The sequence below is a fragment of the Eptesicus fuscus genome, chromosome 8, assembly GCF_027574615.1.
Source record: "Eptesicus fuscus isolate TK198812 chromosome 8, DD_ASM_mEF_20220401, whole genome shotgun sequence".
In the NCBI taxonomy this organism is placed as follows: domain Eukaryota; kingdom Metazoa; phylum Chordata; class Mammalia; order Chiroptera; family Vespertilionidae; genus Eptesicus; species Eptesicus fuscus.
The window spans coordinates 28,443,488-28,456,068 of record NC_072480.1 but is presented as its reverse complement, the minus strand read 5'-3'; the positions used below and the strand labels follow the sequence as shown (position 1 = coordinate 28,456,068).

Sequence of the window (12,581 nt, the reverse complement as noted above, 5' to 3'; positions counted from 1 at the left end):
GGTTATCAGGGCAAGTCACTCTAAGTCAGCAGTCTAAGTTCAAATCCTTATCAATGGAATACACACACTTCAGGGCAGTGGGAAATGTGTCCTTAACATCTCACTTTAAGTTTCAGGACAGTTAACTCAAATCTTTTAAAACCTTTTTAACATTTTTTTGGCATTTTTAAACATTTTTATATTTTACTACAACGAGGACTTCTGTAGATTTAGGTCTTCTGTTTAGGTCTTTATTTTGAGTTAAATTGTGTATCCTATCTAATAAAGAGGGAATATGCTAATTGACTGCCCTGCCCTCAAAGATGGCGGTGCTCACAGCCAATAAGGAGGTAATATGCTAATTGAATGCCACACCCTCAAATATGGCAGCACCCAGTCCCCTCAGTCCTGCCGGGGTGGCAGGCACAGGGCAAGGCTGGGCCTGTCCCTAGGCGGGCCTGGTCATGCCACATGCCTGCCTCCAGAATCCCCAGTCCCCTCAGCCCCCCGCCCCTGCCTCCCAGGGCTGGCCTGAGGTTGCAGGCAAGACTTGGATGGTGGCTGCCCAGCTGCCCAGGACCACCTGAGGCTCAGGTAACCAGGGCCGGCAAGGCATGCACTGCCGGCAGTGGCAGCAGCAGAGGTGTGATGGGTCATCGCCTTCCCCTGATTGCCTGGTGAGCTTCTGCCCCTGAGGGCTCCTAAAGTGTGAGAGGGGCAGGCCGTGCTGAGTGACCCCCTCCCCCCGCCTCCAGTGCAAGAATTTTCATGCACTGGGCCTCTAGTATTATATGAGTCCAACTTCATTCTTTTGCATGGGATATCCAGTTTGCACAATGCTGTTCTTTGAAGAGATTGTTATTTTCCTATTGAGTTTTCTTCATACCCTTGTTGAGGATAATTTGACAACATTAGCAGAAATTTATTTCTGCTCTCTTTATTCAGTTCCATTTTTCTATATACCTGTCTTTATGCCAATACTGTACTGTGTTGATTGCTGTGGCTTTATAATACGTTATGAAATCAGAAAGTGTGAGGCCTCCAGCTTTATTTTTAATTCCTGAGATTATCTTTACTATTTTGGTCCTTTTATATTCCATATAAATATTAGGATTTTTTCCATTTATGCAAAAAGTGCCACTGGGAGTTTGTTAGCAATTGCATTGACTCTGTTGATTGCTTTGGTAGTATGAGCATTTTACTAGTATCAATAGTAAGTCTTCCAATGCATGAACACTAAAATTTCATTATTTCTTAGTTTAAAACTTATATTACAAATGACATTAATCAGCCCAGAAAAATTTTAGATTACTTACTTGGCCAAAAAAATTGGTGTTTTAGTTGGCATGACACTTGAATAGTTGGCTGCATTATTTATATGTAGATCTTTTTACGTTATATGGCAATGCACACTGTTCTGATATGTATAATACACAAAATAAGATACTTTAGAACAGTTATGCATAAGAAATGCAATATTGGATTTAAACATTGGGTCCCAGGATGTGATTAATTGCAGAAAAAAATGTTGGACAAAGGAAATGGAAGTTATATAACACAGAGTGAACACATATCTAATTTGAAGGGCAACTGTAGTGTGTGCAACTTTGGCAGCAGTGCCTTTGAGGAGGTGGAACTATTTCACACTAACCAGTTTAATACTACACAAGATAAGTACCATCCACTATCGGGATATAGCTTCAGGGTTTTATGAACCATTCTTATTTCTAACTTTAGGAAATTGATGTCTTTCCTTAGCTGCCTTATTATGGTTTTAGTCACAGTTCAGACAAAAAGGGCAATATGAATACTCTTCAACTAAAATCCTGTTGTAGCCTAGAAAGTGAAGTGGTATGACATTAGAAGACTTTAAAAACTACAGCTCCTTTTAGTCCCCCCCCCCCCTCCAAAGTATATCTGCACTCTTCTTCAAAAAGGCCTCTTCCTCAGGTGTCAAAGTCACCTTCACAACATCTGAGATTCATTCTGTCCCAAGATGCAAGGAATACTAAGGAAGACATCATTTCTTACTCCATAGAGATCCTTAATCATGGTGGAAATTAGATACACCCACCTAAGATTCTTCATTACACTTTCTGCCAAATATGCCACAGATAGTCCAATGGTCCAGGATGTGTTTGTAGTCTTTTAGTTTGACTTTTTTCCTCTGCTCCTTATCTGCATCAGTGCCTAAATCAGGCAGATTCTTCAGGGAGACACCAGCAACATTCACTCCACTCCATACAGGCACACTAGAGTCTCTATGACCCTAAGGACTCACCATGACAGTTTAGTGGGTGAACTCCCAGTCTTTCTCCTGTTACATAATGGATCTTGAATGAATCCAGATTGCAACCACTTCTAATAACACAGTTTTGAGGAAAGCTGGCTATCTTTCAAGCCACATTGGTCAAGATATACTGAACTGGAAATAATAAACAGTTTTCAGTTGGGGCTGTATTTTATAACATCTATATATATAAAACCCTAATATGCAAATAGACCCAATGGCAGAACAACCAAACAACTGGTTGCTATGATGTGCGCTGACCACTAGGGGGTGTGTGTGGAATATGGTGGGCATTGGCAGCAGGCTTCATAGTGTGTAACACGGTGGGCTTTGGCCACAGTGGGATTCTGGAACAGGTAAGCGGGGATGCCAGACCAAGGTGGGGCACCAGTCACTGTCATCAAGGCAAGGCTCTGGTGGTTACTGAAAATTCTTTGCTCCTGTGCACTGCAATCCTGCCCAGTGCTTGTGCCTGCTGCCAACACCAGCCCCAATCACTCTGTACTGTCAGCAGGTGCCAGTGAGCCACCAGAGCTGTCAGCATGTGGGAGCTGTGGCAGCGGGAGCTTCTGACAGACAGGGGACCAGGGGTCGTGGTGGGAGTGGTCAGGCAGGGGCATGGAGGATGGGCCAAGACCCGCCCCTTTACCCACTGCAGCATTGCAGCCCACAGTTCCTTTAAAGGTGCACGAATTTGTGTACTGAACATCTACCGTATTTTCCGGCGTATAAGACAACTTTTTAACCCATGAAAATCTCCTATATGCCCAGTCGTCTTATACGCCAGAAAATATGGTGGTTAAGAATAATGAACTTAAATATGCTTACTTAATGCTGGACCAAATTAAGACAGCTTTCTTCCTCTTGTTGACTTGCCCCAGCTGTGATAATAACTAGCTTGGAGTTTGAGGTCATATTACAGTCTTGCCAAAGAAAAAATCTTGGTGTTTTAAGGAAAAGGCTGCCATGTTGGAGACCCATCATCTCTCCCTTCCATTTGTCTTCCATGACATCAACAAGAACAAATTCATCCACTATATTTTTCATTAAGATCCTGGTGGCACAGGCCATGCCAACATCACCGACCCAACAATTGTAATCTTATTGTAGGGGTTTTGTTCTTCCTTAAGCAGATTCAGAATCAGCTGATACATAACAGTTGCCATACTGTACTAAGACTCCAAAAGGCCAGGCCTGAGTGGCTTAGTTGGTTGAGCTCCCTCCTGTGCACTGAAAGTTTGCTGGTTCAATTTCCGGTCAGGGACATACCTGGCTTGCAGGTTTGATCCCAGTTGGGTTGCAAAGCTTACAGAAGGCAACCATCAATATTTCACTCTCACATTAATGTCTCTCTGTCTCTCTCTTTCCCTTCCTCTCTCTAAGTATGTCATTGGGTGAGAATTTAAAGAAGAAGAATCAAAAGGAATCTGGAGTGCACACAGAGGTGGGGGGCGGGGGAGGTGCGGGACATGGGTGGCACTAGCTTTGGATCTGCACTTGGGGGAAGCTGCTCCTGTACTCTGCACACATTTTAAATTAAGCTTAGAGACTTTACTCACCTTTTTGATATCATCTCAAAATAAGATTGTCACTTACTCAACAGGTACAGTTACATGATGTAATATGATTCTCTTTCTCTGTCCTGAGTCTTCTTTTTAACAGATCTGTGCCTGTTAATACAGCAGATATTCTCAACTCCTTTCTCCCTGCTGGTGTAGCTGAGATCCCATTGAAAAGGCTGGTTGCTCATGTTCCCAACATCCATTACAGCAAGAGCTCAATAAGGTACAAAAGGTGGAAATTTTACAAAAGTTTTCTTCCTCTACAGCTCACCAAGAGAATCCCCTTGCCCTTCCTTCCAACTTTTAAATGTTTGGAGCTCTGCAGCCTTTTTGCAAGAACTCAAACAGGACCTCCAATATTATTGCATTGCTAAATTAACCAGATCTATAGTCATGCAACTCCAGATTTTTTGCTATGTGAACTTTGATGATGCATCTCTTTCCTTAAAGTCCACCAAATTGACAAACATATTTTAAATTATACAGCTCTATTACCTGATTATTAGGATAACATTGTACTTAAAAATGGGGGTCTCTTTAATCTTGAGCTAATTTCCTTACCTTGATGTACCTCCATTTTCTCACTCATAATGTGTGGATATTAATATATTTATCTTATAAGTTTGTTATAAGCATTCAGGGAAACAAAATGCTTGACTTTTTTATACTGTGTGCATGAAGGGATAAACAAACAGCCAAGCTGGTGTCACCTTTACACTTTATGTTGTATATACTCACTTCTCTTCTCCTTAAGATAATTTTCTATTGTTGTTGTCTCCCACTCCTCTATACCAATTCCCTAAAACCTACATCAATTAGTCTTTTATGCCCACTATTCCATGTCAAAATTACCAATGACCTTCACATTGCTAAATCTAATAGTGGATAATTGGTCTCACTTAATTTGACATATCAGTAGTATTAGACAGTACATCACCTTCTCTTTTCCAGAATGCTTTTTTTTTATTATTATTAGGTATCCAGATAATTAAACTCATTTTTTTTTCTACCTCCTTAGCTGTTTCATGTCTCTTTGGCTTGTTCTCTTCATCTCTCCTCAAACCTCCTCTCTTCCCCAAACTTGCTCTATCATAGTCCTCATTTTGTAAATGGAAGCTCCATTGTCTATATGTCCAGTTAAAAATATCTAGAATCAGCCTAAAATCCTAAATTTCTCTTAAATTCTACACTCAATCTATCAACACATCTAATTGATTCTGCCTTCAATCAATTTCAACTAACTACAAGATAAACACTCTAATCCAATCAATTATCATCTTGTACCTAATTCTTAGAATAGCTCCCTCTTCCTTTATCTTGCTATAGTCTAATCTCAAAAGAATGACCAAGGTGATTTTGTAAAATTCTTACTTATTTATTTTGCAGCTCAATTTTATTGCTGGGGCCCTAGGGAGGAAGCAGGGCAAGTGGGGATTCCACAGAAATCCCCATTGTTGAGCAGGACTGCCAGGTCCCAGGTCTGTCTGGGAGCCAGGAGAGGATCAGTGTCCTTGACCTTTTGGTCCATCCTGCAGACACAGGCCATTGTTACTTGGGGCTGAAGCAGGAATTTCCCTGTCTTGTTTCCCCCAGGGACTCCAGCAGAGTGTCTACACTGTGCTCAAAGTCCTTACAACCGTCTTATTGAACAGGACAATGTCAAACTGAACACCTCTCAGCAGTTGAAGACCTGAGTGACTGCATTAGCACAACTTATCATGTCCACAAAGAACTAGTGCTTCTTATTAACATGTGAGGTGATCATGTCACTCTTATGTTCAAAATATTTTAATTCCACTGCCAATCAGAATTAAGCCAAAGTTCTCACAGAGGTCCATACTATATATATCCAACAGCTTTCCTTTCTTAAATCCTATCATTCACCCCCTCAGTTCTCTATTCTAGTCAATGTTCTTTGATTATATCGGGGATGTTTCTCTTTCAGGTCCTTTCTTTACTAGTACATAGCTCCAGAGCTGACTCTCTAATTTCTCTATGTCTTTACTCAAATAAAACCCATTGAGTGAAACTTTCCCTATCTAAAAACATCTCCTAGCCTTCCTAGCCGGGTTGGAGCTCTGTTCAGTACACCAAAAGGTGAGGCAACCAATTAATGTATTTCTCCCTCTCTCACACACACTCTCTCTCTCTCTTTGCCTTTTTAAAATCAGTTAAAAAATAAAACTGTCTCCCTTCCCCAACTATTCATATTTCTATGACATGCCATATTTATTTTTCCCCTAGGTTCTCATTAACATCTCATATACTAGGCATTTTCTTTTATTTCCTTGACTATTTTTCTGCCCTGCCTTTTAGAAATACATTACAGGAGATAGGTCTTTTATTTTATTCACTATTGTATCCTCAATAAATGAAAGATTGGTTTTACACAGTATACACTCAACACAAAAATATTTATTGGATAAATGTAGTGGGGCAAGGAGAGGGCTATTTTATTCCCCTTGTTACTTGAAATCTAAAATGAAATTCAATCCCCTATCTCACAAAGCTGTGACACTTCCAATCAACACCATTAAGTATATTTATAGATACAGAAAATCAGGGAATTCTGTTGGTTTATTTCATGTTCAAGATCATGTGATTTCAATTTAAATATAATAGAAGTTGGAGACTTTATTACTCAAGATTCTTCAGTATAAAAACTGAGATTCAAATGAATCAGACTATCTATCTATCTATCTATCTATCTATCTATCTATCTATCTATCTATCATCTATCTGTCTATCTATATATATAAAAGCTTAAACGACCATCACAACCGAACAGATGACCAAACAGGCTTCATGTGGTGACCAGGCTGGCAGGGGGGTTATTGAGGGGTGACCAAACGACCGAGCAGTAGGCTGCATGGGTGACCAGGCTGGCTGGGGGGTGAGCAGTGAGGGTCGACCAGGCTGGCAGGGGGCAGTTGGGGGCAACCAGGCCAGTGGGGGGGGGAGAGTAGTAAGGGGCGACTAGGCCAGCGGGGGAGGCAGTTGGTGGCAACCAGGTCGGCAGGGGGGCGTGTTGGGGGTGAACAGGCCAGCAGGGGGAGCAGTTAGGGGTGATCAGGCAGGCAGGCAGGAGATCAGTTAGGAGCCAGTGGTCCCAGATTGTGAGAGGGATGTCCAGCTGCCAGTTTAGGCACAATCCCCAGAATCGGGCCTAAACTGGCAGCCGGACATCCCCCAAGGGGTCCCAGATTGGAGAGGGTTCAGGCTAGGCTGAGGGGCCTGTCCCGCCCCATGCACAAATTTCGTGCACCGAGCCTCTAGTGTATGTATGTTAGGTTTATATTCAGAAGTAATAGGCTTATTTGATCAATTTAATTATTAGAAGTTATCATCTATAAAAGTCTCTAAACAACATATGATAACTAATTAATCACTACAAGTTTACATAACTCAACAATGTAAGGAATTGATTTGCTCGCCACTTAGCCAATTTTATCTTGTGGGGCATTTGAAGCACACTGCCTGCTTCCATGGGGTCAAGGGAAGGTGGAAATCATTCTCCATTTGGCCCTGCTGAAACAATGGGGGAAGGGTAGGGAGGCTTCCTTTGGAGTTTTAGGCTACCCTCTTCCTGGCCCTTTGTCTAGAGAGAGCAGATTTTTCTTGGAGCTTATTTCTGACTGTGCTTTTTGGCAGTTCTGGGTTGGCAGCTTCCATAGCACTCTGTCCAGGATCTATGGGAGGCAATAGGGAAAGCCGGAAACTCACTATCATATCATTCCTTCAGTTATGAGGTTCCTAAGCAGTTTGCCTTCTTCTTTCTGCTTTCACAGTCCTTCTATGCTTATTTGTTGTGTTATATACAGAGGTTTTTAGTTTTATTAAAAGGGCGGAATAAGGTTACTCTATCTTGGCTGGAACCTAAAGCTCTATTGTCTTGTTTTATTTAATTAGTATTTTAGTCTAAGAGAAATCAATTCATTAAAAAGTAGAATTTCAATTAAACATAAAACATTTCTTTTTATCATGATATTTTACTATGAAATGTCTTTAGCAATTAGGTGAATCAGAAGGTATTTATATACTCATTAATATAATTTTCTTAGAAACTTGTTATAAATTTTATAATACTTCAAATAAATCTTCATTTCTCCTAACCAGAACCAGATTTCAATCTCCAACTTACTTTGTGAGAAGTCTAAGAGAGTGAAGTAATTCTTATTTATATTCATTGTAAACCTTTGGAAAGAGCTTATTTCATGATTTTACTAAATATATTCAAATGTTCAACACTTATTTTGTTTGTTGTATTATAGTTTTTGTAAGCTTTTATAAAAGCAAACTTCTATCACTAGTCCTTCTAAGCTGATTTACTTTTAGGAAAAGAGATATATGAAAAGTAAAGGGTGGTAAGAATTTTTAAATTAGAATTTTTTTGTTTTCCTCTGAAGTTCTTTTCAATGGGGGAACTGAAATTTAATGATAAAACTTTACATCCACATTCATTTGGAAATAAAAATAAATGGTCACTAAGAACATGAAGCTTTGAATATGCTTTTTCAGGATAAGTGAAGAAACTTTGAACCTATTTTTTTATAAATAAATTAGACTAATAATTTAGATCTTTCATCTAATCCCATGAATACTTAGTTTTTGCAGTAGAGAATTAGAAACACTTCTAGTTCATGTGCTATCTATGGTGAAATTTAGATGTTAAAAAGATTTATATGTACATAAATATGAAAAGCATATTAAAAATCAGTAAGTCATGATAACATGCCATACAATCAAGGAGTGGAGTCAGGAACTAAATTATTAAAAATCAGATGTGATAGTAAGAAAATTCATCAAATTACTAAGATTTGAAAACCTAATTGAGAGCTGAAAATGTAATACTTAAACGAATTACAGACTATATTGAAAGGAGCAAGAATCTTTGTGCTAATGCCCAGAGAAATAGCAAATGAACTCCGTGACCCATACATTTACATGACTTTGAATTAGCACATTTTCAGTGTCCAGAATATTAATGTACTAGAAATCAGAACAGTGTAAGTATAAGAACAGAATTTGTTTTACATTTGAAAATGTTGTATCTTTTGATAAACAGTTATTTTATATTTTCTAAGGCAATTCTTATTTCAAATACTATGTCCAGGCCATGTGTTATTTATTTTAGTACAGAAAAAAATATCTTTAGCTCTTTCTTTCTTTTTAGTTTTCGGAATATCCTTCTCTACACAAAGTTTCCAGGTGTCATTAAGAAAAAAATACATTATTGCAACATCCTCTACCAGACACTGAAATTCTCTCCCACAAAAGTACAATTTATTTATGAGTACAAACAAGACTTGAAATTCCTCAGAACCAAAACTATCACAATCTAGACTTTATTATGTCATATATTTAAATACAAAATAGTATTTACTATCATGATTATCTACTTTTCAATATTATTTCTTTATTATTTATGTCACAGAGGATTGTTTTTTAGTGAATTGTGAAATCAGTTTAGTGGGTCCAGCTCAGAATTCAGAAAAGAAAATATTATACAGAAATGTAGAATAGAATGGGAAGAGAAATGATATACCAGAGTTCATCACACATACTAAGGAAATATAATTTTACAAAAATGTAGTTTATAAATTTACAGAATTGTGATTTAACTGTATTATTAACTGTGCTTTCAAATAATTAAAAACCATTTTCTTGGAAGATCAACATTAGATATCCTTAACTAATGTTCATTAATTGCCTAATATTTGCTGTATACTCAAAATGCTCTCTATGCATCCCTCTTACTCTTGACAAGAACCCTGTGAAATAGGTGATATTATTATTTTGAGGATTTGCAGGCTTTAGTAGCTTTGTGAAGTTAAGTTGATCAAAGCTACAAAGCTAATATATAGTAGAGGCAGTTTTCAAACCCACAGTTAAACTTTAAGTTCCATGTTATATATTACTTTGCACTCTGGGTAGCACAGCCATTTCTGAATAGTTGAATTTACACACTGGTGAACATACATTTGCCCTCTGGAGTAAGTCATTTTTTAGGTGAATAAAGGCATTAACAGTTCCAGGACATGAGATTTCCCACTTCTGGTGGAAAGAAAAAAGGTTAGTCATGTCATCATTGGATTGCAGTGTACCATATTATGAATTAAACAAGGTGTCAACCAAATTGAAAATATCCAACATTGAATATAATAGTGATTAATTCAATGTTAATTTTTCTTTGATTAAAAATAATATTCAGTACCTAATATATATACAGTATAGTACTAGAAACTTTGGGACAGTGGGAAATATGAATATATATTTCTCTTCTTATATCAGTACCATTTCTTAGTTCACAAAAGTTTGAAGGATAGTAACTACCAAAATGTGCTTGAAAGTATCAATAATACTATTTTCTTTATGTGGATTTAATTCCATAAATGTGATGATTTATGAAAAGCAATATCAGATGCAGTAGACTCACTGAATGAAATAATTTTGATAAAGGAACTTATGACATAAATAGTGAGACAGATTTACAATACAGACATATTGAAAGTAAAATAAGTATATAAATCACCTTAGCATTGAGATAATTATATATCACTCATCCTTGAATGATAAAAATAGCTCTGCCATAAGAAGGTGCATGGCCTTACACAATAACAAACTTTCTAAGTTTTAAAATTTCTCATGTAAAAGGTGGAAAAGTTATTCAAAGTAGATGGCTCCAATTTATTTTTGGTCCAGAATTCTTCAACACACCATTCATTGTGTTGGGAAGGAATAAAAAGACATCAAGAATCAAGGACCAATAGTAATTCACAGAGACATAAATATATTCTTGCTCTGTTTTCCTCCAGCAGGTCTTTCATGAGTTGCTGTCCTTCATAGCCCTACTGGCTGGCTCCCTCTTCCTGCCCCCATCCACTTATTCCAAGTTGTCTGTCTAGTTTTGTACTTTTTGACTCAAAGATGATTTGTGCTGTCTGGGTGAAATGTACAATCTACTTAAAACAATTCTCTTTTCTGGATTTTGCTCTTTGGAAGACTGAGTTTTGTGAGGTGATTTTATAGAAACTGAGGCAGAAAGAAAAACGAGGCAAACACTAGAGATGGGTTCATCATGGAGATTTATATATATAAATCTGTGATGGGTTCATCATGGAGATTGTGAGGCCTCTAAAGGTCAGGTGGCCCAGAACCCATCAAGGTGGTTTCTAGTATTCCAGTCTTAGGGTAAAAATAAATCTCCCTGCCCCAAGCCTATAGCACAGGCACAGACGAACCATTGAGCTCCAAAGGACTGGTAGGCTTGTCATCCATAATAGGCTGGAGATTCAAGGCCTTCTCCTCCTTTCCTGGGCACCAATCAGGACTTGCAATTTCTAAGGCAACCTTAGGGGAAAGAGGTGAGAAACCGCAGTAGTATTTTGGAGTCAGATTTATTATCTTCATTTAAAACAGAAGAAGAAAAAAGAAAACCTACAACAATGGCATTCAATTTACATTTAGTTTTTGAACAAAAATATATATCTGTCATATAAGACAAATCAACCCAAGCTGTAATACCTTTTGTAAGTGGAATACGCATCATAGATTGATTTTAGCCACTGAAATTAGAGGTGACTGATTTGGAGAACTATTGTGAAGAAATAAATGTAGATACTCCAGTCATTGAAAAGAAGTAAATGTGGATACTCAAGTCACTGCTGATTGGAGTTTTATTAGTGGAGTGGGAGTCTGAGTTTGAAAGATGAGGCAAAATAAACAAAAGAATTAGAGTCCTGGGTACCACCCAAAGTACAGCTCACACACAGGGCAGGCAGTACTGACAACTGTTGCCTATGATAGAAATTATATCCCAGAAATGAGCCCACGGTACTATAAAAATACTTCAATTTTGATTATGAAACACTGCTCAATGGTGTGGAGGCAGTGACTTATTGAGTGCCCCAGCGCTGTGGCTTCAGGGGCTATTTGCTCTCCCAGGCTCAGGAGTAAGATGTTAGTGAATTCAGCCTAGTAATCGAATGCTTTACACAGATTTGAGGGCACTCTGCTCACTTGAGAACCACTTTTCAGACAGATAATGAAAAGAAGTGTGTGTGTTAATTTTGAGATTAAAGACTTTGGTTATATGGATAATGGACCAGGTAGCTTTTGATTGTGGAATGTGGAAGAGATCCATTTAGAATGGATGGGAGCAGGCATATATGTGTGGTTTTTGCCATCTATGGCTGAGTAAAGCTTATCCCAGCTGTGCAAAGCCCTGACTAACAATTTGCAGGGAAGCCAAGGATGAAACCCTAATGCAGTCCCTTTCAATTCTGTTTCTTCCAAGTCCCCCACACCTCTAACACTCATGCAAACACAGATCATAGTTATTTGTAATATCTCCTTTTTCCTAGTGTATTTATTGGGTGGAGAACGTTATATTTTCAGCCTGGGACTGTACTAGCTGCTGTATGATTTCTGAACACTGTGGTAGCAGTGACCAGTGATCATATAAAGGCTTCTTTTTTCTGCCCTCCATTGTTTCAGGGAGTTTTTTTTTTTTTTTTTTTTTGGCTCTCATGTGAACGAAACTGCCTGTCTTTAAATCTGTCCCATCTAGAAGCCTCTTGCTTCAGAGGTGGTTATTGCTCTCTGAGTGTCCCTGTGTCCAGAGCCACCCGCACTCAGGACTAGACCTCAGTTGACCTTTGCTTCATTCTCCCCTTTAGAGAGCCTTGTCTCTGCTCTGAAACGGACTCCAAGCCTTTCCATTCACACAAGAAAACGTAGGGATGATAAGA

The 12,581-nt window shown here is 38.4% G+C and overlaps 1 pseudogene; it reads right to left on the bottom strand.

Moving 5' to 3' along the window:
• Nucleotides 1–1,867: 1,867 nt before the first annotated feature.
• On the bottom strand, nt 1,868–3,435 carry LOC103289703 (L-lactate dehydrogenase A chain-like; annotated as a pseudogene).
• Between the last annotated feature and the right edge of the window lie 9,146 nt (nt 3,436–12,581).